Here is a 13,693-nt window from a genome sequence, read left to right as displayed (position 1 = left end):
GACAGCTGCCTCAAGCTCAAATCAGACAAGACCAAAGTACTCATCCTGAAACCCACCCCTTCAGCCTGGGATGATGACTGATGGCCCACTGCACTAGGAAACCCTCCCACCCCTAAGGACCACGCATGCAACCTCGGTATCATACTGGACTCGTTGCTCACAATGAACAGCCAAATCAACGCAGTGTTCTCATTCTGCTTCCACACACTTCACCTGCTCCGAAAGACATTGAGATGGATTCCCACAGAGTCCAGAAAGATGGTCACCACTCACTCATCACCCGCAGACTTGACTATGGCAATGCACTGTACGCTGGCATCACCCAGAAACAGCTCAGGAAACTACAGAACATCCAAAACAATGCAGCCAGACTGTACCTCGACATCCCTGCCGCAACCACATAACACAACACCTCCGACAACTCCACTGGCCCCCAATCAACAAGAGAATCACCTTCAGGCTCCTCTAAAATGCTTAAAAAGCTCACCACGGTGCAGGACCAGAATACCTGAACCACCACTTTGCATCCACACACACGCCAGACAACTCCGCTCCACTCAACCCACCCTGGCCTCCGTCCGACGGATCCACAAGAACAGATCCAGAGGAAAATCCTTCTCCAACGTCGCTGCCAAGACCAGTAACACCCTGCCCCTCTGTCTCAGGCAATCCGTGTTGTTGACCCAATTCAGGAAGGACCTCAAGACCTGGTTCTTTGACTGAAACTCCACACCCAGATGGATCAGCAGTCCCCACCCTGCCCCTTGAGACCCTCACGGGTTAGTAGCCACGCTATACAAATTCCTTATTGATTGATTGAAAACATGGTAAAATTGGCTCATACCCAAATGGCATATTTAATTTACTTGTAAGCCCCTAGTAAAGTTTTTTGTTTCACCCCTAGTTAAAGTTTTGGAGCGATTCATCAAACAGGGCCTGAGAAAAAGGTGGGTTCCAATACGCATTTTCCAGTGAAAATTCCCCATAGGGATTTTAGACACAGCTACAGCCCAAACTCCTGAACGGAATTACACCAAATTTGGCAGAAAGGCAGATCTTGGTGCAGAAAGATACTTTTTTGTAATTTGGTGAAATATCTAGGGATGCGGACCCTCCACGGATAAGACTGATCTCATGCAGAGATATGATTGAATGCCAATACATCAACAACGTGTTGTCAGCCAATCTGCAAATTTGCTGCAAAATTGGGAAAAAAAACAAGCACATTTTCTTATGCCCTCGGGGTGAATTGATGATAATAATGGAGGGGTGCACGTGGTCCCTCTCCCCATGCTGATTTTTCTCCGGGACCCATATCCTGGAACCTGACTGAATGAATTAAGGCGGAATGGTTGGGAACCACCTCCCCAGGGCCAGGTCATGTATTTGAAAGAGAGGGGGGCCCGTGAAAAAAAGGGGGAGGGAGCTGCTCCTCAGGTGGCAATTGGCTCCGGTGACCCCTTCGTCTGGGGCCCAGATGTGTAGTGCAAAGGGAGGGGGCCGCGCCCCCCCCCTCCCAGAGCTTTTAATGGTCATCGGGATTCCATCCCCCAGGGCCGGGCTCAGCTTTGCCCCGGGGTGCCCACCCCTGGGATATAGTGGTTTTCCTGGCTGCACTGGTGGGAGCAATATAAAGGTCCCACCAACTGGGAGCAAGCAGTAAGTCTGCTCCCAGAGGGCGGGAGCAGGAAAAATGCTCTCACCCGCTGGGGGCTGACTTTTCATCTGTTTACCTGCCTGCTGTCAAGTGGGCAGGTAAACAGATGAAACAAATACTGCATGCAGGGAGTTGCATTTTTTGCTGCTGCTTGCATGCAGAAGCAATGCCGGTTTCCCCTGGAGGCAGCAAGCCAGCTGGGGCCAGGAGGGCATTGGGGCTATACCTGGGACCTCTTTGTGGTCCTGCCGTCTTCTTTATGGGAGGATTCAACTTATCACAGATTTTTGGAAGAAGATACAAAAATTAAACTCTCACAAGGTCACTGAAGAAATTTCCTTGTGGTACATTATGCAGCTGTAGTGTAGAGTATGCCCTAGATGTTTACTCAACGAGGTAGCACTTACTAATTAACCAGTAGAAAGTACTCCAGTTGGGTAAACATTTTGTGCAAAACTGTTGACTCTTGGTGGATAATAGGGCAGGTGACGTTCTGTTCTGGTCCTTATGCTCATTTCACATATATCAAACCTCAACAGGAAGCACTTGCAAATATAAACATAGGTGCCCCAATTGAAGCTCTAGTTCTGTGAAGGATAAATGATCATAACTTCTTGCGCTTGGCGAAGGCAAAGCAAGTGTCACGGCAATCCCGAGGAATCAGAGGACATCTACACCAAACAAAGAGGCACTTACTGCATATAGTTAAGTGGAAGTACGCGTGTTTGGTGGAGATTCACCACTTTGTAGTCTCGTCATCTTCTCTATATGAGGATTCATGTCATCATAGATTTCTGGAAGAAGACGCTCAAGGAAATCAGCCAACTGAGGGGGACTTACACGCAGTTACTGTTTTTGTAGGCTATTACAGTGGAAAGCAGCTTGGGGAAACAACCAGATTGGGCTTGGTCACAGCTGCGACCTAAAAAGGAAGTGCCAGGACATCCCAATTAAGAAATGCAGGAGCAGCTGAAAGCCACTGCCACAATGAAATAAGAAGACACACCTGGCACCTATTAAAAGGCCCGACTCCATACCCCAAGAGAAGAATGCTGGAAGAAGAAGAAACTTGAAACCCAATGCCAAAGAAGAAAATGATTTGAACCAGAGGAGATCCTGATCTTCAGGAAAAGGGGAAGGCATTGAAAAGGACCCAGCCTTAAACTGAGCATTGGTGCGTTCCTCACCCTTAGCCATCAAAAGAAGACAACACCAGCCAAGCTAGAGACTTTGGTGGGGGTACTCAGGATATACATAGCAATGCGGATTGAAAGGGAGTGGGCCTAAGACCTATTCATTGACAAAGGGTGTCTAGCACATATACCCTTATAAGAAATATATTTTTATGATAAACAATTTTATTGACTTTTATCGCTTGTATGAATAGAGCAAATGGTAACAAAGAACAGTGAGCAAGACAGTAATTGATCCATTTGCCCCAAATCCTTGCATGTTTCCGTGTGCATCTCCGAGCTGAGTAGATAGGTTCCTCGAGTTTGGCACACCAGTCCATACCTGTAATCCATTAAGGGAGAGCTGGTGGGTGTGTGGACTACCATTTCCGAGCAATGTCCTGTTGACCACCACCATCGCCATCCCAACCAGGGGGCAGTCTCCGCTGCTGTCCCCCACCTCATCAAGAACCCCTATTAGTGATTGTTTTGGTGTTAGGATGATGGGAGTTCCCACGTTGCTAGTAAGAGGCAATTTGGGGGCACTGCCACACCACATGGCAAAAATCCACATCGGGACATGACCAGCAGAGGCCCTCCAGGCTAGGCGAGAGTCCTGCGTGCCAGAGTCATTGAGTGGTGAGATATGTGGCATCCAAGTAAATGAGCTGTATGAGTCTGAGCCTCCAAACATCGTAATTTCCCGAGGTGCCAGACATGCCAGGGACCAGTCTGTTCATTCCAGTGGTTCCATCCAGTCCTTCTATTTCTGTTTCCGGGCTGGGAAACCGTCTGGAGCGTTTATCACCAGAGTGCAATAGATGTGGGATATGCCTCTCCTTCCTAATTTATGCATCAGGTGTTTTGCTTCTAACAGACTAAGTTTGGAGAGCTCTGTTAGCTGCGGTTTATACGTGTATAGGGCATGTCTTAGTTGGAGGGATTTATGAAATTGCGTCTTGGACAATGGAGATTTGTGCTTGTATCTCTTGGAATTACTGTATCGCGCCACCTGCCCAGACAGCTCCTAAAGTAGGAATGCCGATCTTGTCTCTCTTAGTGAAGCTTTGAAGATGTGCTGCATGCTTGAGTCATCACAGCTGCCACAGCAGGTCTGCTGTGCCAGAGTTTTCTCCTGTCCCAATTCTCTCAAAGCTCCCTGCCAGTACTGGAAGACCACTTTGGTGACAGCAGGAAGGTCTTGTGGAACAGGGTCATCGTATAACATCCCCTTCTATCGTTCTAAAATCAAGAGTGAGAGTTCAGCTCTATAGGCCGGGTCAACCCATCTGCCCATCAGCCAGTCATTGACAAACAGCAGGTGTGCCGCTGTATAGTAGAATTGGTGATCCTCCATGCCTGCTTCCTGTCATATACAAGTTCCTACGTTTGCCATGGGAAATGCGTGGTAGGCATTTGGATCATAGAAAGGATTAGATCATAGACGCCAATTTCTGAAACCAGCTGTGTGGTAATGGGAGGGGGAAATTTTGGAACACAGAGATAGCGGGGTAGATCATCGTTTAGAATATGGCGACTTTCCATAGTATCTGTAGAGGGCACGATTCCCATTGTTGCAGATTCGCTTTCATGATTTTCGTACGGTATGATAAAGGACCCAGGTCCTCTTTGGGTGTCTGGAAATATGTATCCAAAGGTTGTGTTCTCTATAGGTATAGAAGTAGGCCAAGTTTCCTTCTCGCTCACTCCTTTGAGTGGGACCAGCAGTGATTTATGGGGAGTGACCCGTAATCCTGGGGCCAGTACAAAGAGCCCTAGGATTTCCATGCACCCCGGGTCCGAGGTCCCGAGTGTGAAAGGAATAGAAGGATGTCATCCACACACAGAGAGATTTAGTCTTCTGCGCCGTCCGCCCATCGCCATCACCCCATACACTGGGCGTCAAAACACAGTAGTCGGACCAGCAGTCGGAATGTAAGGGCAAAGAGGAGTGTTGCTAGTGGGCATCCCTGCCTAGTACCCCTACAGATGGGGAAGGAAACCATAAGTGCTCCATTGACTACCATTCATGTCCACAGTTTGGAATATACCATCCCTATATACCCATGGATCCTGAGGTCCAGTCCCATTTTCAGTGTCAAAGGCTTTTTCGAAGTTGAGAAGAAGCAGGATTAATTGGTCATCAAGCTCTCTCATGCGGGCCATGGCCACGTGGACCTTGTGGATTCAGTGGTGTTTACTGCATCCTGGCATTAATACATATTGGGCCAGATAAATCAGTTAGTGTAAAACAGGCTGGAATCTGCTGGCTAGGAGGTTGATCAGTATTTGGACCTCAGCATTGATCAGGGAGAAGGTTGTGTTCTCTATAGGTATAGAAGTAGGCCAAGTTTCCTTCTCGCTCACTCCTTTGAGTGGGACCAGCAGTGATTTATGGGGAGTGACCCGTAATCCTGGGGCCAGTACAAAGAGCCCTAGGATTTCCATGCACCCCGGGTCCGAGGTCCCGAGTGTGAAAGGAATAGAAGGATGTCATCCACACACAGAGAGATTTAGTCTTCTGCGCCGTCCGCCCATCGCCATCCCCCCATACACTGGGCGTCAAAACACAGTAGTCGGACCAGCAGTCGGAATGTAAGGGCAAAGAGGAGTGTTGCTAGTGGGCATCCCTGCCTAGTACCCCTACAGATGGGGAAGGAAACCATAAGTGCTCCATTGACTACCATTCATGTCCACAGTTTGGAATATACCATCCCTATATACCCATGGATCCTGAGGTCCAGTCCCATTTTCAGTGTCAAAGGCTTTTTCGAAGTTGAGAAGAAGCAGGATTAATTGGTCATCAAGCTCTCTCATGCGGGCCATGGCCACGTGGACCTTGTGGATTCAGTGGTGTTTACTGCATCCTGGCATTAATACATATTGGGCCAGATAAATCAGTTAGTGTAAAACAGGCTGGAATCTGCTGGCTAGGAGGTTGATCAGTATTTGGACCTCAGCATTGATCAGGGAGAAGGGTCTATAGGATGCAGATCGGTTAGCAGGAAATCCTGGGTAGGGGATGGGCAGGATGGTGGATGTGTCCAGTTCAGAGGAGAAGTGGCCTCTGTCTGGTGCTTCAGTATATAGGTTGAGCGGGTGGCATATTTATGGTAATATTCTATTGGGTACCTGTCGGGGCCTAGTGTCGTATCCGAGTTTAACCCCTGTATTGCTACACCAATTTCTTCTTACCTGTTCAGGCTGTCTAGCACTAGAGGCTAGAGGATTGATATATTGCCAAGAATAAGATGTTTTGTTTTTTGCCATTTGGGTGCTCTCCGCGTGTGTACAGTAATTCAAAATGTGGTGAAAGCTGAGTTATGTTGCTGGAGTTTCATATTTGGAAGTTGCGGCTGTCTAGTATTTCCGTGACTATATGGGAGGGCAAGTTTCTGGTGGCTATTTGATACAACTGTGTCCCGGACTTATCACAGTGTTTTTAGATTTTTTGCATGGAGGCTCGCCAGCATTGGTGGGCCTCCTCCATGGACATTTGACGGAGGGATGTTTATGCTAGGGTCAGTTGGCAGTCTTGAACTTCTGTCGGACATCTACTATATTGTTCGAGGTCTAAGATGCAGAATTCAAGAGCCGCCATAGTACAGATTTTTTCTTTCTGTGTCTCATGGATGTAGCTGTTGGTAATTCCTTTGAGGGTGGCTTTACATGCCATCCAAATGTTATCTGTGCTCTGTTTTCAAGCAAAGTAATTCTCAATACATGGGTCTCAGGGTCCCCTCATTGTCACCTAGGGCTACCATTGCCGGGAGTGGTCAAAGATTCCTCCAGGCTGTATATTGGCCAAGGCCAGTTGTAGTGTGTTGGTTGCTGGGAGCAGTGTGAGGTATACATGTGAGAGTAATCTATGGGTCGCTGATGTGTGGATATTTTTTTCAGGCGGGGTGCTAGATTCTCCAGCTATCACAAAAACCCTGGACGTCCGTCCAGTCTCTGACCTTTTTAACTTCAGTTAGCCAGTCAGTTGTGGGCAGTCTGGGGGCATCTAGGATGGGGTTCGGGGTAGCACTGAAGGCCCAACCCCTCCCACAATCATCCCATAGGGCATATTCGCTATGGCCATCATTAGGGAGTCTAGGGTTGTAGTTTGCATGTGGGGTGGGTCGTAGACACTAAGGAAACCGCAGCTCCTCTCTTTGAGGAGTCCAATGACCCCACATATCTTCCCACAGGTTATACAACTGTATTGAACCCAGTTAGGGGTAGGGGAGGACAAATCGTCACACTCCTGGAACCTCCAGCTAACTCGGCATGGTATACCTCATCAAAGCCATATTGTTTAAGGAAGAGGCAGTGAGATCCCAACAGGTGGGTTTCTTGGAGCATGAGAACAAAAGGTTGAAGCCGTTTGGCATATTTTAGGACAGACGACCTGATGATGTGATCCAAAAGGCCATTCGCATTCCACTGCTTGATAAGTTGTTTCATGCAAGCTGTGTGCATCAGTTTGGATGTAGGACAGGAGTGCGTGCGTATCTGAGGAGGTTTGCTGCAGGAGCGCTGTGGGTGCCATGGTGCCTCTTCTGGGTTGGTGTTGAGCATGGGTGTGACTGTGAATGGTGCATAACAACAGTAAATATGTAATAACATCCTCTTCCTCCAAACTCCACCCTCCCTATATTTCTCCCCAAGAAGCATCTGTCCCCTTAAAATTCCCCTCAACAAAAACCAGAACAAGTCTAAGATTTGATGGGAATGAGAGGTGGAACTTCTCTTTTAAAACAGAACTTATAAGTACGCAACTAGTAGAAGAAGTTTTGAGAAATACCAGGTAGTGGGAGAACATTCTTAGACGTTGTCTGCCCGGTCACAACCCAGCTCTATGGGTGCGTGTCCCCGGCTTGGCGGAGTCCCCATCTCATAGGGTTTTATGTGTAGGAATTCCAAGGGTTGTGTCTGAGTCTGAAGATGCAGAGGGCCATCTGGGTCCGGTGCAGTTCCTCTGGGTTAGCGTCTGGGGTCTTGCACCGGACTGCGACACTTGGTGGGCATTCAGAGGTCATCATCCAGGGTCCTGTTGCTTCGGGCCCACTGCCAGGGTGTCAAAGAAGTAAGTGCGGTCCTGGAAAATCACCTTAAGTCACGCGGGGTACTTCAACATATATTGGATGCTTATGGCTCAGAGCTTTTGTTTTACCTTGTTGAAAGATTTCGTCAGCCTCTGAGTTGCCAAGGAGAAGTCAGGGAATACCATGATGAGTGCAGATTGAAACTTCAGAGGTCCCGCTGATCTGGCCTCTCGGAGGATGATGTCTCTGTCTAGGTCAGTGGTTCCCAAACCTTTGACTTTTGAGGACCCCCACTGAATCACAACTGTAAGCCGGGGACCCCCAAGCAATTTGTACAATTTCAATTTCCAAAAATTAATTCAGTAATTCGCACAAAATACACAAACAAGTACACACCAAACAAATACTTGCATTACTAAAGATTTTATTATTTTATATTGAAAAATATGCAAAAATCAAAACATTTTAATGGGAAGGACTAACTTTTCAATGTTTGCTTTTATTTCGGAAAGTTGAATCCTTAGGTCAGATTCAACATTTTGCAAGCGATTTCTGTACTTATTTTTAAGGTACATAAGATTTGAGAAAGCCTTCTCACATAAATATGTGGTGGGGAAAGGAAGTAAAACCTTAAGTGCCTTGTACAATAATTCAGGGTTATCTGTTCGCACATGCAGCCAAAAATGTGTCAAACTCAGAGACTTTTCCTTGAATTGAAGTTTAAGTGCGCCATCTGTAGAGATTTCAATCAAACCGTTTTCTTCAGATGCGGTCAGCCCCATTAAATTGTCAATATTTACATTAAATGGATCTTTAATCCAGTTTTTGCTTTCATCCGGAAGTGGAAAGTACTGACGAAAACTACACCGCATATCTTGGATATGCTGGATAAAAATTTCTAAGACTTTGTTCGATAATTCATCATCAGCAAATTCCAAGAATATCTTCAGGTTCAGAAAAGAATCAAAATTTCTTTGTAATAAGCGACAAGCCCATAAGTCTAACTTTTCTATCATTGCCTCAATCTTGTCTTCGACATTAAAAATTGTGATACCTACTCCTTGCATACTCAAATTGAGTGCATTTAAATGGGAGAAGATGTCTGCCATATATGCCAGCATAGCTAACCAAGTATAGTCATGTAAGCGCTCATGAAGTGCAAATGGAGATTCCAGTTCAGTGACGAAAACTCTGATTTCATCTCTTAATTCAAAAAGCCAAAACAAAACTCTACCACGAGACAGCCATTGGACATCTGTATGCAGCAAAAGCTGATGATGATCACGATCCATGGACTGACAAAGCTGTTCAAATAGCCTTGAATTTAGTGACCTAGCTTTGATAAAATTTACAATTTTGACTGACTCATTCAAGACCTTTTTTAATTCCTCTGGTATCTTCTTAGTGGCTAATGATTCTCGATGAATGCAACAATTATGCCATACAACTGAAGGGTTAATTTCCCTTATTCGTGCTACAAGTCCAGTTAGTCTCCCAGACATGGCAAGTGCCTCTTCTGTGCTGATTCCTATGCATTTGGACCACTGAATTCCATTTGATGTCAGAAAGTCATTGAAATTGCTGAAGACCTCTTCAGCAGTGGTATGTATCAAATAGCGGCAGAACAGTAAATCTTCAATAATTTTCCCCTCAAAATCGTATCAAACGTAGCACAGGAGATGAGATTTATTTGCTATGTCTGTACTTTCATCTACTTGCAGGCTATAATGCAGACTTTTACAAATTCTTTCGATCAACTGTTCCTTTATTTTGTCTGAAATTTTGTCAATTCGCTTTTTTCAAGTGTTGTTAGATAATGGCACCAAATGTAAATCTTTTGCTGCTTTTTCTCCAGCCATTGCTGTCACCGTGGCTTTAGCAGCAGGTACTATTACTTCTTCAGCAATTGTATGAGGTTTTCCAGCTTTTGCTATGATCCTGTTGCAGTTTTCTTAATTATTTTTCTACTTTTTAGGAGCTCTTGTTTTTTATTCTTGAAGAATTCTATGGATATAGTTGCATGTTCTTTATGCTTAGTTTCCAAGTGTCTTCGTAATTTAGAAGGTTTCATGGCCTCATGTGATAAAATTTCATAACATAGCACGCATTGTGGTTGCAGTTCATGTTCTGAACCTGACCATGTGAAACCCATTAGTAAATATTCACCATCGTATTTGCGACACTTCCTTTTCTTTTCACTTAAATCACTTTGTTTTGAGCATGATGGCTCATCATTGATTTTTTCAGTGGCTTTCCGCTTAAGGTTAAGCCAGCGATCCATCTTCCTTATGTTTAGGATACAAATGACAAGTCTATTTCACAACAGGTTATGGAATCAATTTCTATCAAAGCTATTTGGTGAGGCACGTAGTAGACCTTCACTACTTTACCTACTACAGGTTGCCCTCATCAGATGTTTCCGGACTACATATGCTTTGACGTTTAGAGATGAAGCAGCACCTGTAAGAAGATTTTAACACTGTATCAGCACTTGTTAAAAAGACAGAGTAAACTAGCAAATCATATACATGGATATGAGAATCTTATGTACGCTGCTTCAAGATAATTCCATTTGCTCAGTTTAATTAAACATAGCTCATTCATTTGGCCTCCATTGTGGAAGCAGTCCATTGTTGATTGCACAGAGAGGTTCGCACCATAGTATAGGAAAATATGATCAGGGTTGGAGTTAAGTGAGAACACTTCAGAAAGTTATTTTGTCTGCTACACACTGACCGTTAACGGAGTTGAGGTTGAGATTCAATTTACACCTGAGTGTCACAGAAGTTTCCTGTGTGGTTCCTGGCAGCCATGGGACATGGCATAAGCAGCCGATGTGATATTGAGAACAGTTAAATGCATACACATACATGCCAACATTTTAGAAGAGGAAAGTGGGTTATTTAAAAAAATGTTTGGGAGAATGTATTTCCTCCATTTACGTCTATTGAAGCAGAGGCAATTTCAGGCGGGAGACAGCCTGAATTGGGTCCATTGGCATGGCCATGTATGCATACAGTGGTGTATTATTTAGTGGTACAAGGCTCCTGCTCTCAACCATAGTAGCACCTCTACATTCTCATTTCCGAGGCTACTAGTGGTGACCCTTCCTTGCAGAAACAGGTTGAATGACTGAATTATTAGCATGTTTACCTATTCAAGGTTTAAAAAGGTCTAAAAATATAATACATTTATGAAGCATTTTATAATAAAGACATACCCCAAGAAGCAACCAATGTTGGGAAAATTCTAACAAGATATTGCACAAATCGATGAGTCCAGTGTATAGAGCAAATTCAAGGCCTATATTAGTTTATCATGGAAGTGCAAGAGATGGCAGGATGGTATCTCCACAGGAGGCATATTGTTTCAACAAGATCATGGAACAATTCTATTCCAATTACCATACAGATGGACACATTCATTTCTGTTAGGCACGGGGAGATTAAGTGATTTGCCCAGAATCACAGGATGTTGAGCGTCCCTGCTGAGACTCGAACCCGGTTCACCAGCTTCGAGGTTGACCCTCTAGCCGTAAGGCTACGGGATTCGGAACTTTCAAATGGGGACCACTTAAGAAAGTCCCAGTGTACAAAGCTGCAGAGTTATCTAATGCCACAAGTAGCAAGTCGTAACCAGCCCCGGCCCTACAGCCAACAGAAGTGTGATTACCATTCTGGGACCTGTGTTTCGGCTGCCTTCATACAGATAGGCTTATATCTCATGGAACTCAAAGTATTAGTGGCTAGAGAGCCACAACCCGCCGAAGTTGTCATACCAAGCGTGGTTCCACCTGACTGTTCGCTGTTCTTTTATTTGAAGCCCACTCCTAGTGTTCACATTTATCCATCCAGGCCCTGCACGTGAATCTCTTTGCGGCGGACAATCTCTCCAGATGCTGCGCCCATTCCCTTCAAGGCCAGTGCCCTCACGGTACCTTTCGCACAAGGGTAGATGCCCTCAAAACACATTCTACCGGGCAGTGATAACACCGTCACACCAACAACACTCTGCCCAGGGGCAGTCAGTGTGCTCACAGCACCCTCCTTTAACAGATTTCGTGGCTGACTCTTCAGCAAACCTTTTGGGTGACATGATCCCTTTACTTGCCATCACTTCAGCTAACACCATTGCCCTTAACAGTACACTTCATCCAACTCCCAGAGAGTGCCATTTCCTAAAAACAAGAATGCAACAGCCCCCACAAAAAATGACAACATCCCACCACCAGATGTGAGCACTTATCTCAAGGCTCTCCAGATCCTACTCAGACTCTTGCCCTCTACTTTCACTACACCTGACCCCCAAACAAAGCCTTTCTTGCCCTGCCCACACTTACTGTGTCCCTCCCTTTATCATTAGCCCAGCTTTTCACACTCTTTTGTCTCTTGATTACTCTTCTCACTCTTTTGCTTTCAATTTTATTGTAATGTCCCTTGTTGTTTTTTACGGTGACTCCCTCAGTGCCACACTATTTCTAGGGCACAAAATCCTGCATTCTCTCCTTCCTCACTACTTCTCTTACAAACTCAGTCTCTGGTGACCTTTTCTATCCCCAAAGTTTAAAAATCCTCCTCCTGGAGTCCTTGTATAAATCACACACACGCATGCACGCACACACTCTCTCTCCCTCTCTATCTCTCTCCCCCTCTCCCCTCACTTTGAAGCCACGTTTGTCATGACCTTGAGTGAATGTGCATGCCAGTGTGCAAGCCCAAATTTACCTAGGAAAGGTCAAAGGGGGTGAGCTTTGTACCGTATAATTATCGAAGAATTTACAAAAAAACTCAGGGCCTGCTTCCTGAAGCTGACCTTCCACAGGGTTTCTTCTAAGAAGGTAGCGATGTGTATAACTTCAAACCATCCAAATGGTGCATCTCACCAATTTATCCAGATCACACGTCTAAACTGCTATCGTTCCCTACCGTGTTCATATTTCAGTTTTTCCAAATTAGAAATGCACAATCAGTGCATATAAAATTGTTATTCGTTACATAACTGTAAATGAATACCTTGCGTAATAACAATCTTTGAAGACATCTTGCATTTGTTTATCTTTTCAGGCAGTAAACTGTTCGAGGGGAATTTGGGCGCTCAAAAACTATTACTTTCAGGTAACAGGCTGGCACAGCGCAGTTCAACAATCTGCGTGGCATTAATTAATGCTCTTCTGCACTCAGCTTCAAGATCGGGAAACAAAATAAATGACCTTTTCCGTGTAAATGACCCTTATATGTGAATTACATTTTTCCCATTTCCCTTGTTAAAGCATGCGCGCTCTTTTACCATAAATGCTGGCGTACACACACAAATTAAACACTTACATGCAGTTCCAGACGGAGAGGAACCCTCCTGCCTGTTCGATGTGCTCCAGGCTCCAATTCTCTTCAATCTCGACACACGAGGCACAGGTGTACCCTGCTTTCACGGCAAATGGGGACATATGGTAGCAAAATGCCCTGGGCCTGGTCACAAACAGAAGAGGAAAAGCATGCACTGCCATGCGAGCGCGACGTCGGGTGACGGGCAGAAGTGAATAACACAATAAGGGCAATCACCCTTCAGCTTCCACCTATAGCTGAATGGTGATTGGCCAGATTGTATTGCAGTCTTGCTGCCCAGGCGCCAACAACATTCACACCTCTTATGTGCAGTGAGGGCGCATAGGCGTTTTGTTTTTCACAACGATGGTAGGCACTCAAGTCCTGCAGACCCCCTGCAAATGTGTCACGGACCCCTGGGGGTCCGTGGACCACAGTTTGGGAAACGCTGGTCTTGGTAGTTGAGCAATAGGGCCAGCGATTGATGGGCCATTCCAGGGCAAACCATTGAGA

The sequence above is a fragment of the Triturus cristatus genome, chromosome 6, assembly GCF_964204655.1.
Source record: "Triturus cristatus chromosome 6, aTriCri1.1, whole genome shotgun sequence".
Classification (NCBI taxonomy): domain Eukaryota; kingdom Metazoa; phylum Chordata; class Amphibia; order Caudata; family Salamandridae; genus Triturus; species Triturus cristatus.
The sequence above is the reverse complement of the archived record's forward strand: the minus strand, read 5'-3'. Positions refer to the sequence as shown.